The sequence below is a fragment of the Somniosus microcephalus genome, chromosome 5, assembly GCF_052327205.1.
Source record: "Somniosus microcephalus isolate GS21.2 chromosome 5, FLI_Smic_1.0, whole genome shotgun sequence".
Lineage (NCBI taxonomy): Eukaryota > Metazoa > Chordata > Chondrichthyes > Squaliformes > Somniosidae > Somniosus > Somniosus microcephalus.
In genome coordinates this window covers 280,883,682-280,901,555 of record NC_140991.1, presented here as the reverse complement: position 1 = coordinate 280,901,555, position 17,874 = coordinate 280,883,682, and the positions used below count along the sequence as shown (strand labels likewise).

At 44.0% G+C, this 17,874-nt stretch overlaps 1 protein-coding gene across 4 annotated transcripts in view; it reads left to right on the top strand.

Annotated features, from left to right (window-relative positions):
* LOC147117763 (uncharacterized) overlaps positions 1 to 17,874 on the top strand; it is a 40,369-nt gene that overhangs the window by 9,762 nt on the left and 12,733 nt on the right. Inside the window, exon 1 of one of the 4 annotated variants that reach the window (XM_085989019.1) lies at positions 3,298 to 3,387. The exons of the other annotated variants lie outside the window; for them this stretch is intronic. The gene's annotated coding sequence lies outside the window, so the exon portion shown is untranslated. Of the gene's footprint in view, positions 1 to 3,297; positions 3,388 to 17,874 lie in introns of those variants that run through there. 4 annotated transcript variants of the gene reach the window in all.

The following is a 17,874-nucleotide window of genomic DNA, read 5'->3' as shown; positions in this document are numbered from 1 at the left end:
ACTAATTAAAGCATTTTTCAGAAAAAAATCACAACCTTCAGGAGAAGAAAGGAAAAGGAGGGGAAATCTGTTTTAATGTTTGTTTATAGTGCCCTTTGTGAGGGAACTTTCTGAATATGAAGTAGCTGTCGTGATCTCCAGTACTTATGACTATTCTTCAACTTGATTGGTTTGCAGTAGTATACAGCTGATATAATTCCAAACATGTGCCAAATATATATATAAAAAAATTCAAGAGGATTTCATCACTACTGTTTCCCATAGTTGGGTGGGTTGAACAGACTACAAATGTGTCTTTCAGCTTTTTTGTACCTGAACTGCATTTTTCAGGCAGCATAATGCAACGATTAGGGTTATGATTGCATCTGTCACACTTCTTTTCCAGGAGATGAGGAATGATTGATTGAACAGCATTGTATAGCCTCTGCCCCTCAATAAATTTTGTGTACTATAGGTTGAACAACATGGTACTTGTAATATTCAAGAGCTGTCCTGCTAACTACACTCAATGTAGGATCAATACTTGACAATTAGATTTAGTATCCTATCCACATTATCACTCTTTTTTTTGTTTTTGACTTCTGTTGGTAAAGTTAATTGGAGAGCACTGGAACTTGAGAGTGAGACCTGCATTTATATCGTGTTTTATCACATCTCGGATGTCTCAAAGCACTTCATGTATAATTCATTACTTTTTGACAGCAATAGCTGTTACGAAAGCAAAAAATTATTTTGGTGTCCCTGTTATTAATAATCAAATGGCTGTTAACACCGCAAAGTAATTACATTTTTTCACCGAACAACTGAATACTTTTAGTTAATGGATAGTGACCCATCAAAATTCAACTGCAAAGTTATATTGTATTTTCTGTTGACCTTGTTCCACTCAAAATCAAATCCCCAATTAGTTAGTTGCTAAATATTTTATTTTGAATAATACACCTTTCAGTGACACTAAAAATTGTATCAGAAAATTAATTCATCCTACATGCATGGCCTTATCAAGATTGTTAACTTTTGTGAACAGCAGTGACTCTGGAGGCTGTAATGGTAACTTGGCACTAATTGCATTGGAAGTATACCCGGTTGTTGTGGTAACTTATCTAATTTGTAACTTGCACCTTGTTCCTATAAACTTTCAATATTAGCCTTAAATTCCTGAGGCCATTGCTCAGGTGATTTCTAATAGACTAAACATCATTCACAATCTCTGTTACATCCTTAACTTCCAATAAATGTATTCTCCATTATCATGTATTTTCAGCAACTTGTGTTATATTTGATCTATTGCCTTTACTTTCTCTAGCTGCTCTTGAATTTCTCCCTTTTTATAATATTAAGACTCCCTGAATTTTGAAATGCCATTGATTAACTTCTTCAAAACATTACAGCCTTGGTCCAAACATGGACAAAGGAGCCGAGTTCCAGAGGTGAGGTGAGAGTGAGTGCCCTTGACATCAAGGCAGCATTTGACCAAGTGTGGCATCAAGGAGCCCTAGTAAAACTGAAGTCAATGGGAATCGGGCGGAACGCTCCACTAGCTGGAGTCATACCTAGCGCAAAGGAAGATGGTTGTGGTGGTTGAAGGTCAATCATCATAGCCCCAGGACATCGCTGCAGGAGTTCCTCAGGGCAGTGTCCTAGGCCCAACCATCTTCAGCTGCTTCATCAATGACCTTCCCTCCAACATAAGATCAGAATTGGGGATATTTGCTGATGACTGCACAGTGTTCAGCACCATTCACAACTCCTCAGATAATGAAGCAGTCCATGCCTGCATGCAACAAGACCTGGACGACGTTCAGGCTTGGGCTGATAAGTGGTGGGTAACATTCGCGCCACAGAAGTGCCTGGCACTTCTGTCTCCAACATGCGTGAGTCTAACCATGTCCCCTTGACATTCAACGGCATTACCATCTCCGAATCCCCCACCATCAATATCCTGGGGGTCACCGTTGACCAGAAACTTAACTGGACCAGCCACATAAATACTATGGCAACAAGAGCAGGTCAGAGGCTGGGTATTCTGCGGCGAGTGTCTCACCTCCTGACTCCCCAAAGCCTTTCCACCATCTACAAGGCACAAGTAAGGAGTGTGATGGAATACTCTCCACTTGCCTGGATGAGTGCAGCTCCAGCAACAATCAAGAAGCTCGACACCATCCAGGACAAAGCAGCCCGCTTGATTGGCTCCCCATCCACCACTTTATACATTCACTCCCTCCATCACCGGCATACCGTGGCTGCAGTGTGTACCATCTACAAGATGCACTGCAGCAACTCGCCAAGGCGTCTTCGGCAGCACCTCCCAAATCCGCGACCTCTTCCACCTAGAAGGACAAGGGCAGCAGGCGCATGGGAACACCACCACCAAGTTCCCCTCCAAGTCACACACCATCCTGACTTAGAAGTATATCGCCGATCCTTCATCGCCACTGGGTCAAAATCCTGGAACTCCCTACCTAACAGCACTGTGGGAGTACCTTCATCATACGGACTGCAGCAGTTCAAGAAGGGGGCTCACCACCACCTTCTCAAAGGCAACTAGGGATGGGCAATAAATTTTGGCCTTGCCAGCGATGCCCAGATCCCATAAGCAAATTTTTTTGAAAAAGGAACTGGATAAATAATTTGTTTGGGAACAGGAGGCTAGAGAGAGAGGAATAGACTAAGATCAAGTACTTTGCTGGGCACAGAGTTTCTGTGGGGCTGGGATGGGATGGGAAAGAGGTTGAAGGTTGTTTGTGCAGTACACCCAGCTAGGGTTGAATACTGGAGATGGGGGGCTGGGGACTAGTTATGCTAAATTTTGAAAATACTCAGCAGATAAGGGTTACGCTATTGTACAAGTAGATATGAGGCAGTGTGAACCAACTCCCACAAAAAGTAAGATGCTCAGACCGCTTTTAGGTTCATTGGCATCAGTTACTCCCAAGAAGGTATCTACACCAGACTTGAATTTGTAACACCCAGTAAGAATCCGGAGAGGTGGGACAAAACTTGTCGGGGTGTGGAGATGGGTAATCTATATATCTCACAGATGTCACATTTACCTCAAGGAAAGAGGAAGATAAAACACATTACTCATTGATGAAGATTAAAACTGCAAACTTTTTTTTACTAACTATTATAAAAAGGAAGATAGGCTTGGTTATTGATGTGATGTTCGGTCATCTATTTCTGAGGGCGCAGAGTCTTACCTTGCATCCCATGTATATTGTGGAAGGTCAATAAAACCACAATGGAACAAAATATGCTAATACATAATTTATTTCTTTATAAAGCAATAACAGTCGAACAGAATGAGCTACTAGATTTTTCCGCAATAGATTGGGAGAAGGGGAAGTGCATCGAGACCTGGGTGTCCTTTTGCACCAGTCGCTGAAGGTACGCATGCAGGTGCAGCAGGCGGTTAAGAAGGCAAATGGTATGTTGGCCTTCACGGTGAGAGAATTCGAGTACAGCAGCAAGGATGTCTTGCTGCAGTTGTACAGTGCCTTGGTGAGACCACGCCTTGTGTGCAGTTTTGGTCGCCTTATCTGAGGAAGGATGTTCTTGCCATGGAGGGAGTGCAGCAAAGATTCACCAGACTGATACCTGGGATGGCAGGAATGACGTATGAGGAGAGATTGGGCTTATATTCGCTGGAGTTTAGAAGAATGAGAGGGGATCTCATTGAAACTTATAAAATTCTAACAGGACTAGACAGACTAGATGCAGGAAGGATGTTCCCGATGGCGGGGAGTCCAGAACCAGGGGTCACAGTCTAAAGATAAGGGGTAAGCCATTTAGGACTGAGATGAGGAGGAATTTCTTCACCCAGAGAGTAGTGAACCTGTGTAATTCTCTACCACAGAAGGCAGTTGAGGCCAATTCACTAAATATATTCAAGAAGGAGTTAAATATATTTCTTAAGGCTAAGGGGATCAAGGGACAGGGTACTGAATGTGGATGATCAGCCATGATCTCATTAAATGGCGGAGCAGGCTCGAGGGGCCGAATGGCCTACTCCTGCTCCTATCTTTTCTTCACTGGCTGTGAGCAGCATCGATTTTGATGGTTAAAATATAGAGGGGAAACAGCAAATGTTGCAAGTCTGAAATAAAAATGGAAATTAACAACCACAGGTGATGCCCCAAACACTCCTTCCGCTTGAGGCAGCAATTCACAGGTATGTTCTCTAATCCAGTATACAGTAAAACCTAACGCCTTTGACCACGCCATCCTCCTACAACACTGCTCCTCTGCTGTTCAACTCCGTGAGATTGCCCTCGCTTGGTACCATTCTTGCTTATCCAACTATCCAAGCACAGTTACCTCTGAAGTTCCCAAGGATCTATCCTTGGCTCCCTCCTCTTTCTCATGTACATTGACAACATCCAAAGACAAGTGGTCAGCTTCCACATGTATGCTGATGACGCCCAATTCTACCTCTCCACTACCACTCTTGACTGCTCTATTGCCTCTGTGTTGTCAGCATGCTTATCTGACATCCAGTCCTCAGTTTCCTCCAGTTGGGAAGACCAAAGCTATTGTCTTCAGCCCTGCCACAAACTCCCTACCTCTGCCACTGATTATAAACCCCTTCCTCAGAAAATGTTCCCAGTTGAACCAGACTGTTCACACCCTCACTTTCCTATTTGAGCCCGAGGTGAATTTCCAAACCCGTATTCTCTCCATCACAAAGACTGCCTTCTTACACCTCTGCAGCACATCCTGCCGCAGTCCATCTGCTGCTGAACCTCTCACCCAGACTTAACTATTCTGATGCTGTCCTGACCAGCCTCCCATGCTCTTTAAACTTCACCTCTTCTGAAACTGAGCTACCTGTATCCTATTTCGCACCAAGTCCCGTTTGCCCATCACTCCTGTCCTTGCCAAAATATACTTGCTCCTGGTCCCCCAACACCTCCAATTTAAAATTCTCATCCTGTTGTTTAAAACTCTTCACTGGCCAACAATTATCCCTCAACCAACACCTGAAACAGATGATCTGGTCATTTATTTCATTGCTGTTTGTGGGACAAATGTGAACAAATTGGCAACCACAGTTCCTACATTACAACAGTGATTACACTTCAGAAAGGACTTCATTGACTGAAAAGGACTTTTGGGATGTTCTGAGGTCGTGAAAGGCGCTATATAAATGCAATTTCTTTTTTATTTTTGTTAACATGTTTCATTTAAGACCATAACAAAGGAATGAATAGACAGCTGACTGCTTGCATTCCCTTTGAGCCCAAGCTGAATTATTCTGTGCCAAAATTTGCAAGTGCCATCAGTTTTTATGTATAGTATGTGGAATGCACAATTAGGTGGCATTTCCAGAGGTAAATGAGATGCAGTAAACTTTTTTTTTGTGAATTTCTGAGTCTGGAACCTTTCTCGGGGTGAAGAGAAGGGAGGGGTACTTCAACCCAACAGTATAAGGAAATCAGATGCACATACACAGTTGAAGAACTAAGTAAATAACTATCTTAATTGGTATTAATTCAATTCAGTCACACCTCCATGCCAGTACACTGATACCTAAGACAGGGCAGAGTCAGGTGATGTTACAGAGATGGAAATACAGTCTTAGTTATGCCATGGAAGCTCATCTCAGGGTCAGATATGACACTAAGGTTGGGAAGAGTCTGGTTCAGCTTTAGACAGTTGCCAGGAAGAGGTTTGGAGACGGTGGCTAGGGAATGGAGTTTGTGATGGGGACCGAACACACTGGCTTCGGTCTTCCCAATATTTAGTTGGAGGAAATTTCTGTACTGGATGTTGGACAAGCAAAGTGGAGGGGTTGAGAGAGGTGGTGGTGAAGTAGAGCTGAATGTTGTCAGTATACATGTAGAAACTGATGCTGTGCTTTCAGATGATGTCGCCGAAAAAGGAAAGACTTGCATTTATATACCACCTTTCATGACCACCGACATCCCAAACCACTTTACAGCCAATGACGTACTTTTTGAAGTGTAGTCACTGTTGTAATGTAGGAAATGCAGCAGCCAATTTGCGCACAGCAAGCTCCCACATACAGCAATGTGATAATGACCAGATAATCTGTTTGTGATGTTGCTTGAGGGATAAATATTGGCCAGGACACCGGGGATAACACCCCTGCTCTTCGAAATCATGCCATGGGATCTTTTATGTCCACCTGAGAAAGTAGACGGGGCCTCAGTTTAACATCTCATCCGAAAGATGATTTGTGATTTTGAGAGCTGTTTGGGTACTGTGGCTGGGGTGGAAACCTGATTGGAGGGATTCAATCATGGAGTTCTGGGAAAGATGGGCACAGATTTGGGAGGCGACCGCACGTTCAAGGACTTTGGAGAGGAAAGGGAGGTCCGAGGGGCAGCATGAAGATGAGAAATAGGAGGGGGCCAAGGATAGATCCTTGGGGGACACCAGAGGTAACTGCGGGTGCGAGAAGAAAAGCCATTGCAGATGATTCTCTGGCTACGACTGGATATATAAGAATGGAACCAGACGAGTGTAGTCCCACACAGCTGGACGACGTTGGAGGAGGATGGCGTGGTCAACCGCGTCAAAGGCAGCAGAAAGGACGAGGATGGATAGTTTACCATTGTTGCAGTCACATAGGATGTCATTTGTAACTTTGATGAGAGCCGTTTCGGTACTGTGGCAGGGATTCAGACATGGAGTTCCGAGAAAGATGGGCATGGATTTGGGAGGCGATAGCACGTTCGAGGGCTTTGGAGAGGAAAGGGAGGTTGGAGATGGGGTGGTAGTTTGCAAGAACGGAGGGGTCAAGGGTTGTTTTTTTGAGGAGAGGGGTGATGATGGCAGATTTGAAGGAGAAAGGGACAGTACCCAAGAAGAGAACCATTGACAATATCAGCTAACATGGGGCCAGGAAGGGAAGTTGGGTAGTCAGCATTTTAGTGGAAATAGCGTCACGGGAGCAGGAGGTGAGTCTCGTGGACAAGATGAGGGCATGAGAGGAGATGGGAGAGAAACTATTCCAATGAGATTTAGTACCACACTTAATGAAACCTGTTTAGTTCAGAAATAAACAGTCAGCAGTAAAATACAACTTTTAGGGATATGGTAATGTAATGGTTATTTTACTGAACTAGCAGTTCAGAGACTGGGCTAATAACCCAGAGAATGGGAGTTCAAATCCCACCAGGATAGTTTGAGAATTCAACTTCAGTTTAAAAAAATAAAAAATTAAAAATAAATAAATGTGGAAATAAGCTGGTACCAGGTAAAAGTCAACATGAAGCAGGTCTGATTGTTGTAAAAACCCAACTGGTTCACTAATGTCCTTTAGGGAAGGATACTTGCTGTCCTTGCCTGGCCTAGCCTATGTGTGACTAGCCAACGTAGTTGTCTGTGAACTACCCTCTGAAGTGGTTTAGCAAGCCACTGCAAAGCAGCGGTTCCGGAAGAAGGTTCACCTCAACCTTCTCAAGGACAACTAAGGATGTGCAATAACTGACGGCCTTCCCAGCAATGCCCACATCTTGCGAATGAATTTCGTAAAAAATCGAAACTTAGTCCTTGGATCTCACTGATTTGCGGGTGGGGCATCAGTTCTGATAAACTGAGAAAACTAGTCTCTCAATTGTTCTGAGCTTTTGCATTGAGCGGCTGAACCATAGAGATCTAGAAAGTCTTGGGTTTGATCCCCAGTCTCAGCCAGCACAGCAGTAGGTGCCCTACAGTTGCAGTCGGTGTCCTTGGACTAGGTCAGGGATTGCCAGCTTGGGTTTCCATTCCTGATCACTGTCCAGAGGCTCTTGCTAGAGAACCATGCATACGGGAGTCCGATGATGCTGGGATTGGGCTCAAATCCTGCGATTGAATAGCTGGTGGGCACTCACTGCCGAGGGTCACACACTGGCTGCTTGGGAGCGAGTGATTCATGCCTGTGGCACCGTAATCCTTAAGGAACCACAGCTTTCAGGAGGCAGAAAAACTGGTGCGAAAATAACCTGACAACAAACATCCCACGGTTGTTATAATGTCAAAGGAACCTTAAAGACTGAATTACCTCATTGGCTTATTGCCAGCTGTCTAGCATCCTCAATATAAAGTGAGTTTAAAATGTGTTCCTTCGCTTTCACTTCTCATTATTGTCTTTGACCCAACTACAGCAAAGGCTTTAAATTGAGTTTATGTAAATCCAAGTGCCCATGCACCAATGAGATTCCACTTCAGTGTGAGCTGGTTACTAACCTGTCAGGCCTATAGGCCAGTGAACATATTCATGTTATTGTTTTGTACAGCTATTGTGCAGTGTTAAGCTCTTTAGTTCTATTCTGAATCTATTCGCAGCAGCTGATTACTGGTATTGATTTTAAGCTGTGTCGTACTGTAGCAGAATAGCAATGCCTTCCAAAATCCCAGTCAAGCATTCCAAGCGAAGCAGCTGGGAATCACCAAATGCTGCAGAACTATTTACATTCCTTCTTTACTCCCTCCACCTTTTATTTTTTTTAAAAATTCAAACAGCACCATGTGAGGTTAAGAGAAGTAGGTGTTAGCAAGATTTACAGTAACACTGGGAATGGAATACCCAAGGACCTTTAAAATCAGTTTTTATTGTCGATTTATGATGCCATTTTTTTTCTCGTGCTTTTCAGTTTTTAGATTTGGCATTAGAAAGCAGGAGAAAGGAATTTAAGTCCTCAAAGGGTAAGTTTCAGGGAAAATCAGCAAAAGTTAGTTATTTTGAACCTCATTAAACTCCGTTATTACTTTGGCAGAAATACTAGGGTTTATTAATTAGTTAGCAAATGTATAGTTAATGAAGAGGGTAAACCATTTGTACTTTCAGGCTTTGGTTTCTGCTTTAGAACATGTGAAGTGGGATTTCATGAGCTAAAGATTCAGCTGCAATCCCAGCATCCTGCGAGGCTTCCTATATTAAGAACATAAGAATTAGGAGTAGACCATATGGCCCCTTGAGCCTGCTCCGCCATTCAATAAGATCATAGCTGGTCTTCGACCTCAACTCCACTTTCCCGCCTGATCTTCATATACCTTGATTCCCTTAGAGTATAAAAATCTATCTATCTCAGTCTTGAATATACTCAACCATTTAGCATCTACAGTCCTTGAGGTAGAGAATTCCAAAGATTCACAACCCTCTGAGTGAAGAAATTCCTCCTCATCTCAGTCTTAAATGGCCGACCCCTTATCCTGAGAATATGCCCCCTAGTTCTGGACTCTCCATCCAGGGGAAACAACTTCTCAGCATATACCCTGTCAACCTCCCTCAGAATCTTGTATGTTACAATGAGATAACCTCTCATTCTTCTAAACTCCAGAGAGTATAGGCCCAGTCTGCTCAAGTCAGTGAGGTTCATTTATGGTATAAGGGAGAAAGCTAAACATTCATTTTTTCAGGCTTTAGACCATGTAAAGTGCGATTTTTACAAATCTGTGATCCACATCCAGTCCCACCAATGTGAGGCTCCCTATAATTCTTCACCATAGGATCCAATGCAAGCAAAGCCTTTATTCCATATTCAATGAGGAGCAAATTCGTACCAGTTGCATAGTCTTAATGCTGTGAGTCAGTGGTTCGCAGCAAAACAATGTCCTTATTTGGGTTACCTGCGTAGTAAAAACTTTGGCCCACCCAAAATTTCCAGTATTTTTCAGGTTGTTTGGGATCGGTGGGATCAATGCTTCAATTTATTTTCGGTCGAGTTTATTTCCAACACCAGATTTCTGATTGGTCACTGTGGAGGACTAGACCTGATTTCTGATTGGTCCCCTTGGAGGACAAGACACACCCAGCAGTTTATCTGAAATGTGTAATTAGATCATACCTGCCTAAGTAATCAAGTACTTCGCAAAGTGTAATTTGTGCCATTCTGACTGCCAGGCTCCAGATAGAACAGAGCTCGCATAGAGCAGACAGGGCTCACCCTTGCGAGTGAGCAGAAGGGGATCGGGTGCGCATGCATGGCTCCAGGATACCGCACGCATGCGCAGAAGGCCGCAAAGATATGCGTGCAGATAATCACCGCGTTTATTTTCCCTATTTTTAAACTGCCTATGAGAAGCAGTATCACCAAGTAACCAATCTCGAGTTTCACATCCAGAATTTGGTACTGCATGTTGGGTTTCTGGAAGCGCGCGCATCACGCGAGTGATGTTGCAAAGTGTATGTGTTAATATTACTTGTCCAACATGCACTCATTTTGGGATCCACTCGGAGCAATGAGAACTCTTGTTTTTGAGGGCGAGCAACTGGCAGAAATTGTTTTAACCAAAATCAAAGGTGAACAACCCCAGCTTCTCTAGTCTATCCACGTAACTGTATTCCCTCATCCCTGGAACCATTCGAGTAAATCTCTTCTGTACACTCTCCAAAACCTTCACGTCCTTCCTAAAATGTGATGCTCAGAATTGGATCCAATACGCCAGCTGGGGCTGAACTAGTGTTTTATATAGGTTTAGCATAACTTCCTGGCTTTTGTGTACACTGCCCCTATTTATAAACTTCAGGATCCCATATGCTTTATTAACTGCTTTGTTAACCTGTCCTGCCACCTTCAAAGATTTGGACACAAGCACGCTCGGGTCTCTCTGTTCTTGCACCCCCTTTAAAATTGTACCATTTAATGTGTATGGTCTCATTCTTCCTACCAAACTGTATCACCTCTCACTTCTCGGCATTGAATTTCATCTGCCTGTTCCACCAGCCTGTCTGTCGTCTTGTAGATATTACTATCTTCCTCACTGTTTATTACACTTCCAAGTTTTGTGTCATCTGCAAATTTTGAAATTGTGCCCTGTACCAAGTCCAAGTCATTAATTAATGTATATAATGTATGTCGCAGTTCTTCCAAGCATTTTGCCATCGGTCATCAAGGCTGAGGGGAGATCACTGAAGGGCTTTGGCGACTGTCCAAAATGGCCGCCTACATTTGAGACAGGTTGGTGGTAGGTTGGTCAAGTTGGCCTGGATCGCCATGTCTTTTCTGGTGTAGCGATTGTGTTCTCTGGCATCTTCGCGGCATATGTGTGGTTGTGCGATATTTGCAAGCACAAGCAGCCACGGTGTTGGTACCGATAAAAGCTACCGTTGACAATTCTGAGTTCAGCTGGACATCAGCGGATTTGACATGCGGACTTGATAGCCATGTCGGAGAGGAGTACACCAGGGCAAGTGCTGCCGTAAGGAGGATTTGAGCATCTGCTCCCCATGCGGATCCGGCGCGTGTCTGGGACCGGTTGACCCTACTCTTTTTAGTTTCTTCCCAAGGTTCTGGAGGTGCTGTCTATGCAACAGGGTGCGATTGAGTGTAATAGAAGGTATTTTTGGCATGGTTTATCTTTATGCCGCAAAAGGAGACTTTCAGAGCTCGATTTACTTGATGGGTGTTGAGGTGGAATGTTGAGGTGACAGTCTTTTGCTGCTTTGGCCAAAGTTGCCATCGGTGGAAGTAGGCCTTCATCCCCTGTAAAGCACTGGTCAGGGTCAGATTCTTGTTTTGTGTTGCCAAGGCAATGTCTTCAGCGTATATGAATTTGTGGGACTCTGTTTCGGGCAGATCACTGGTACAAATGTTGAATAACATGGGTGTGTGAGGATGACTTTGCTATACAATTTCTAAAATGTCCCATTTACTCGCCTATGTTAGGTATGTGTGGAATAGGGAAATAAAAGAAGACTTTTTGTTTTGCAAAGAGCTCAAGACAACAACAAAGTCCGATGATATTTTCAACCTGTTGGATGATTTCAGCAGAAATCAGGTGGGCAAGTTGCATTGGGGTCTGCACTGATGGGGCTGCAGCAATGACCGGAAAGCATTCTGGTGTTGTGCAAAAAATAAAAGCAGCTGCATCTCGTGGTTTTTGGACACATTGCTTTTTAGACTGAGGGGCATTTGCTGCGAAAGGTATTGAACCAGGTCTTCGGTGTTCTCGACACAGTGGTAACACTCATTAATTTTACTAAATCCAGAGCAACAAACTGCAGGTGTTTTGCTGGACTTTGAGGAAGTGGGTGCAGAGCACAATTCCTTGCTCATGTGTACAGAGGTGAGATGGCTATCTCGAGGCAGAATGCTTACCCGTATATTTCATCTTGGGGGAAGAGGTATGTGCTTTCGTAGCTGATGAACCTGAACTTGCCGAGGTGCTAAAAGATGACGTGTGACTGGCTAAACCGGGTTACCTCGCAGACATATCCAGTGAAATTAGTAAGTTGAATAAAACTATGCAAGGTGGGAGAACTCTTTTTTGTCCAACATGAAAGTATTGATTCATTCAGAAGGAAACTGCAAGTTTGGAAAGTTCTTGTCTGTGGGGGTATTACGGATATGTTTGAGCTCTTGCATTCTTTCATTCAAGAAAAAAACGTCGACTTTCATGTAATCAAACCACAGCTGGTAGCGCATCTTTCTGGTCTACACAACAAATTTAATACTTATTTTCCAGAACTGACGACTGAACAATCTGCTACACACCTGTGGGCTACAAACCCATTTAGTGAGAATGTTGAAAATAAACTGCCACCCTCTGTGCCAACAAAGCTGTTAGAAGAGCTCATTGACATTTCAGCAGTCAGCCCCCTCAGGACCAAGTTGAGTGAAATGCTGCTGGAGAAATGTTGGTGTGAGTGCTCTGATGAATGCAGCACTGAAAGTGTTGGTCCCATTTAGTACAACCTACTTATGTGAAGCTGGATTTTCAGCAATGACATCAATGAAAACAAAGTACCGAACCAGGATGAACATTGACCATGACCTGTGCGTTTGCTTGTCGAAGATATCTCCATTAGCAGGCACTAATACCCAGTTTACACTATTGCTCGTCTATTTTATTTCCCGGGCTCCTGTGGTGAATTTTCATACAAGTGCTTCTGGAATCTTTTACTGATCAGTATTTACAAATAGAAACTTAAAAAACATAAGTTACTTCAGGTTTATGAAGGCTATGACATCAGAACAAGAATGTTGACTTGGTGCCAAATGCCTGGTGGTTTCTGGAGGATGGAGTGTACGTTCCCTAACATTTTTCATTTACAACAGGTTCTGCCAGCATACTTTGGAGAAAGACTACATCTTCCTTCTGCCCAATCATCCCTTTTAATTAACTGCTTGTCACTGCAGAAGTAGCTGTTCATTTTGGATATATGCAATTTAATTTTAAAAATAAATTTTAAAAAATCACTTTACAATTTTCAAATCCTAAACTGACTCTTAATTCCCATGCTGGATGTGAATATTTGAACTGTGGAGGGCTGCACAATTAATCAAATTCTCAGAATAATAGTGCAGTGCGTTGTTACTGAAATTGGACTTTTATTTGGCACTTTTGAATGTTGAAGAAATATGAGTCTTAAATTGGAACTAGCTGCAACAAGTAGTTTTGTTTAATAATATTTCAAAGTTAGTGTAATCTGCTTATGGTACAAGTATTCTGTACAGAAACAGTTTCTCATCCTTGTCAGTTAGTCTCTAAATGTTTTTAATATATAGACGTGCCCTTGTGAATTCTAGTGCAAACAATGCAAGCAAAAGTTTAAATAATCTGGGATTTGCAGTACAGTAAGATAACACCAGAATAGCTCCAGGTATTATATATATGAATTTCTGTCACCCTTTTAAAAAAATTAAAATTAAAAAAAATACACTACACTTTAATATCAATGCTGGATTTCAATAGATTGTATATTGGAGTTAAATGGAAACAATTTCACTTAGTCATTTTTATTCATTTTTATTCTTTATTCAAGCAGGTATTAACACATTCTTGCCTGTAATGAGACTTGCATACTTAAAAACAAAAATAAATTCATAGGGATGTTTAACTAAAATTTCCAGTTAAAATTATTGTTTAGTAAAGAATGGGTATTCTAGATTAATTTGTAGCCGTTCGGTGGATGGCCTTATCAGCTAGGATAATCAAGCTTCTCGGATGTCTGACAGATGCAAAAAAGGTGGGATTTGTTACTTAAGTATCTGGTTGTCATAAAGTACGATTTAATGTTTCAAAATTATGATCGAGCAAATGACCTGGTAACAGATTAAATCGGTTTTAAAGCGAGACGATCCAAGAACAGATCAGATTTTTGCACTGCAGGTTCTGTATCTTGATGCGGCTTCGCATTAGTGACTGGTTTAACATTGTGTTTTGAAATGTAAAAGACGTTGCTTTTTGGAATCGCAAGTTGATGTGCCATTTCCATTCTACTTTTAACAGCTGTCTACTTCTACTAGGAACAGGAGTAAGCCATTCAGCCTCTCGAGCCTGTTCTGCCATTCAGTTAGATCATGGCTGATCTGGATCATAACTCCATCTATTCAGCTTGGTTCCTTAACCTGGCCTAACAAAAATCTATCAATCTCTGTTTTGAATTTTTCAACTGGCCTAGCCAGAACAGCTTTTTAAGGGAGAGTGTTCCAGGTTTTCACTGCCCTTTGTGTGAAGAAGTGCTTCCTGACATCACCTCTGAACGGTCTAGCTCTAATTTTAAGGTTATGCCCACTTGTTCTGGACACCCCCCCGCCAGAGGAAATAAGGTAGATAGAGAAACTATCAATGACTTTAATCATCTTAAACACCTCAATTAGAGATCCCCAGTTAATCGTCTAAACTCAAGGGAATGCAAGCCTAGTCTTCCAACATTCGATGGAATCTGGAACAGTACCCATGGATTGGAGGGTAGCTAATGTTACCCCACTATTCAAAAAAGGTGGTAGAGAGAAAACGGGGAATTACAGACCGGTAAGCCTGATATCGGTAGTGGGGAAAATGCTAGAGTCCATTATAAAAGATGTAATAGCAGAGCACTTGGAAAACAGTGACAGGATCGGACAAAGTCAACATGGATTTACAAAAGGTAAATCGTGCTTGACTAATCTACTGGAATTTTTTGAGGATGTAACTAGTAAAATAGATAAGGGAGAACCAGTGGATGTGGTGTATTTGGACTTTCAGAAGGTTTTCGATAAGGTCCCGTATAAGAGATTAGCGTGTAAAGTTAAGGCACATGAGATTGGGGGCAAGGTATTGACTTGGATAGAGAACTGGTTGGCAGATAGAAAGCAGAGAGTTGGAATAAACGGGTCTTTTTCCGAGTGGCAGGCAGTGACTAGTGGGGTACCGCAGGGATCGGTCCTTGGACCCCAGCTATTCACAATATTAATGATCTAGACAAGGGAACTAGATGTAATATCTCCAAATTTGCAGACGACACAAAGCTGGGTGGACGTGTGTGCTGTGAGGAGGATGCCAAGAAACTCCAGTATGATTTGGACAGGTTGGGTGATTGGGCAGAAGCATGGCAGATGCAATATAACGTGGATAAATGTGAGGTTATCCACTTTGGTGGCAAAAACAGGAAGGTAGATTATTATCTGGATGGCAATAGATTTGGGAGAAGGGGAAGTGCAACGAGACCTGGGAGTCCTTGTGCACCAGTCGCTGAAGGTAAGCATGCAGGTGCAGCAGGCGGTTAAGAAGGCAAATGGTATGTTGGCCTTCGTAGCAAGAGGGTTTGAGTACAGGAACAAGGATGTCTTGCTGCAGTTGTGCAGGGCCTTGGTGAGACCACATCTTGAGTATTGTGTGCAGTTTTGGTCGCCTTATCTGAGGAAGGATGTTCTTGCCATGGAAGGAGTTTAGCAAAGATTCACCAGGCTGATACCTGGGATGGCAGGAATGACGTATGAGGAGAGATTGTGTCGATTGGGCTTGTACTCACTGGAGTTTAGAAGATTGAGAGGGGATCTCATCGAAACCTATAAAATTCTGTCAGGCCTGGACAGACTAGATGCCCGAAGGATGTTCCCGATGGCCGGGAAGTCCAGAACTAGGGGTCACAGTCTAAGGATAAGGGGTAGGCCTTTTAGGACAGAAATGAGGAGGAATTTCTTCACCCAGAGAGTGGTGAACCTGTGGAATTCTCTACCACAGAGGGCGGTGGAGGCCAATTCATTAAATATATTCAAGAAGGAGTTGGATATATTTCTTAAGGCTAAAGGGATCAAGGAGTATGGGGAGAAAGCAGGGACCGGGTACTGAACTTGGATGATCAGCCATGATCGCATTGAATGGCGGAGCAGGCTCGAGGGGCCGAATGGCCTACTCCTGCTCCTATTTTCTATGTTTCTATGCTGCTGCTCATGCCGAGGTGGTGCAGTCTAATGCCGGACCTGCTAGGCCCAGTGCTGCTCGAGGTTATCCTGCAAGGCCATCTGCAGTCTTGCCCACTGAAAGCCAACAGCCTTCCACTAGCCATGTGGCAGCCACTGGGGGAGCACTCGAGTACAAAAAGGAACATGAAAGAGAGACACTAAGGGAATGCACAAGGGTGATTAGTTGATGTGGTTTTCACAGAATCTACAGTGCAGATAGAGGCCATTTCGGCCCATCGAGCCTGCACCGACACATATCCCACCCTATCCCCGTAACCCCACGTATTTAATCCCCTAACACTAAGGGTCAATTTATAATAGCCAAATCAACCTAACCTGCACATCTTTGGACTGTGGGAGGAAACCGGAGCACCCGGAGGAAACCCACGCAAACACGGGGAGAATGTGCAAACTCCACACAGACAGTCGCCCGAGGCCAAATTTGAACCTGGGTCCCTGGCGCTGTGAGGCAACAGTGCTAACCACTATGCCACCGTGCTTGATTTGGATTTGGATTTGATAAATTTTTATAAATTATGTTTGGAATGTTTGTTTTGTGGTGGCTCTCATGTCAGCTTTGTGTCCAGGAGGACAGTGATGTTCCATGACAGAGGGATGGTATGATGGGGAAGTGGTGAGCAACAGGAATCTGGGGTTTCATTCACTGGAACTGGAGTCTGATAAGACACCCTTGTTCCTGTACTCGAACCCTCTTGCTGGGCTGACTGGATGACAGGCAGCAGCAAGGGCACTGGTGGAGTGGCAGTGGTGGGAATAGGAATGTTGTCACCCCGAGAGTGGACAGCAGGTTCTTGCTTCACAGAGCCACTGCCACTCCCCCGGGTGGTGCCTCCGCTTTCCTAGCCATCTGTTGGAGGACAGAGTGCTGTGAAATCCTTCAAGCCCATTTCCACAGTTGTAAACCCAGCCACGATGGCAGCAGTCTGAGCTTCCACTGCAGCACTGAGACGACATTGCCCATCGCACCCAGCATCATGGCTGGGTCCCCAAGGTCTGAGTAGCCCATCGTTTCCATCTGGAAATCACTGGCTCCAAGCTCCACGCACTGTTGGAGTTGGACTCCCCCCATGCTCCTTGACACTGACGAGACTTTCTGGCAGGTTTACCATTGCACCAAGCATTTGTGTGTGCATGCCCATTACCCTTTCTTCTGAAGGCCACCCCATCAAGATCATACCTGTGTCCTGTACAGCAGAACTCGTGAACGAACTCTCCCTCCAGGGAGCTGGCACCCGAGCTACCCTTTCCCCCCCGGCCGGGCTGCAGCCCACTCATGCCTGGTGACTCGCCACGTGCAAATCCTGCCTCTAAAGTGTCATTTTCTGAGCTGGTGTCTGCGAGTGTCAAGTGCAGTGACTGTGTCTCTTCTTCACTCCTCCGTGACTTTGGGGACTGTCTGTGCTGGTGGGACTTCTTGGGTATCTGAAAGGCGAAAGGCACAAGGGCTGGGTTGTAGTGAGGGGAGGTGGGAAAAGCAGAGAAGAGATTGTGGGATGAGGGTGAAGTGGGATGTGAGGCGAAGGATTGGGTATGAGCATGACGTCATCATCAGCACTGCTTCCTCCTGCTCTGTGAGGTTCTGCAGTCGGGCTTCCCCTCCACCCATCTGCTGCTGCACCCAACAGTTATGAGCCACCTTTGCCTGCAAGAGAAAGGGAAGTGTGTCAGTGAGTGTGTGCAATGTGGGTGTTGTGGCTGCCATGGTTGAATAGCTGTCAGGGTGTGCAAGGTG